This window comes from Palaemon carinicauda, chromosome 34, assembly GCF_036898095.1.
Source record: "Palaemon carinicauda isolate YSFRI2023 chromosome 34, ASM3689809v2, whole genome shotgun sequence".
In the NCBI taxonomy this organism is placed as follows: domain Eukaryota; kingdom Metazoa; phylum Arthropoda; class Malacostraca; order Decapoda; family Palaemonidae; genus Palaemon; species Palaemon carinicauda.
Window position 1 is genome coordinate 58532943 of NC_090758.1, and position 2500 is coordinate 58535442.

Sequence of the window (2500 nt, forward strand, 5' to 3'; positions counted from 1 at the left end):
TAGGTCAGTTCCTTTTACCACTGAAATACATTAATAAAATCCATATTGCTTTTTTTTCTTTTCTTTTCTGCAAAACTATGTTGCTATTCCTAATGTATAACATATGATAGGATAAATATAAAATATATTTTAGAGAATCGTAAATAAAATTATATAATTTAAAACAAAACTGTTAACTTAATCCTCATTTTATCAATAAGCTTTGTTTGTGTTGAAAATATATAAATTAGAATGAGACTTTTGTAAATACTGGTGTTTGAACCAGCGTGTGTGTTTCTTTGCAGGTTAAGACACTACTGATGATAAATGAAAACCTAACAATTATTAAGGAAATTGACAACAAAACTTTCTACTTAAATCTCAAGAGAGATTCCACCAGGTCTCATCGTCCAAGCTTTGGTGAATGCAAAATTCACAGCAGGATTTGATCGACTCTCAGGTGTTATATGAACCCTGATTTTTTTCCCTAGACACCATCATGATGCAGGCCAAGATGAGGTATTTTGAGTGCGCGGGGGGGGGGGGGGGGGCTCCTCCCCTTCCCATCTCAGCCGTAGACCCCTTGGGGGTGGCCACCTCACCACCTGATCATTTGTTTACAAATCAGGTCAGAACTTTAATCCAAAATTCTATGAAATGAAGCGACACATTCGGCCTCCTTTTTTCCTTCAGTTTCCAATTAGAGTAAAACTTGGCTCATTTGGGAATTTTCTGGAATTTCTAGCCTGAGAAGATAAGTCCGGATCACAAAGTTTTTTATCTCTCTCGAAGGTCAAGTTTGAATTGTTGGTAAAAAGCAAAGAAATAAGATCGATTTTATGATGCGTAAGAGGAAAGCAAATGTAAGCCTATATAAGTATAAAGTCCATACTCAAAACTAAACTTACTGAGACACACACGTTATATATATATATATATATATATATATATATATATATATATATATATATATATATATGTATATATATAATGTATATATATATATATATATATATATATATATAAATATATATATATATATATATATATATATATATATATATATATATATATATATATATATATATACATATATATATATATATATATATATATATATATATATATATATATATATATATATATATATATATATATGTATATACACACACACATATATATATATATATATATATATATATATATATATATATATATATATATATATATTTATATATATATATATATATATATATATATATATATATATATATTATAGATATATGTATATTTATATATTTATATATATATATATATATATATATATATATATATATATATATATATATATATATATATATATATATATATATATATATGATGTTATTACCATGCTTCTATTTAAGCCTATACACAGATCAATAATACACGTCTTTACGTGCTATACTTCAGATTTCTAATATTCTAAATTTTAATAAACACACTTTAATTATAAAATTTCTGATCACTATAGATAATCAATATTATGAATAAATCTATTTCTATATATCTTCAAGCAATTATGAAAATGAATTATGATATTAAATATATTAAAGATTTCTCAATTCATTACTGATGAAAAGTAATAATATGAACAAAAACTCTTTCCACATCATTTACTTGATCGGATTATCATGATGAAAACCAGGAATGAACATATCATGTATATAATTACAATAACAATAAACAATAAATCAAAAGAATAATAAACAATAAAAGTACAGTAACCTTACAAATAGTTCCTTGAAGGAATCAAAGTTTTTGTCTCAGAGATAACACTTGTTAAAGAGTCACTTAAAATTGAACGAAAGTTGGCCAAAGAATTTCTCATGCTTTGAAACTACGACAATGATTTTTTTCATATTCTTTTTTTATAAAGTCAATATATTTACTATTCTTATTTGTATGTATGTATGTATGTATGTATGTATGGATGGATGTATGTATGTATGTATGTAATCTAAAAACATTACTTCATATGCTTAGATGTATAGTATGTGTAACCTTCAAACCTTATTTCATATCTCTCTCTCTCTCTCTCTATCTCTCTCTCTCTCTCTCTCTCTCTCTCTCTCTCTCTCTCTCTCTCCTCTCTCTCTCTCTCTCTCTCTCTCTCTCTCTTATTATTATTCATCCTATTTCATGTCATTATTTCTCCTCTGCATCTCCTTCCTTTCAATTCTCTCTTGAAAAACGGTCAGAATAAACACAAACATGGGAGGTTCCTGAATAGAGCTTGCATATAAATATCACATTATACAGATTCAGCCATGACTCTGTAGGAATAGATTTGAATGAAGAATGCTGATTTCAATAATGTCAAATGATATTCTAGAATAGAATATTCTTGTTGAATTTGTATGACGGCCATGTAGATTTATTTTATAGTTATGTTTTATCTTTGCAGTTTCTATCTGTAATCTTGTTTTAGGAAGTTATTATGTAATATATTTACCCTATTTACATAAATTTTTAAATAAAA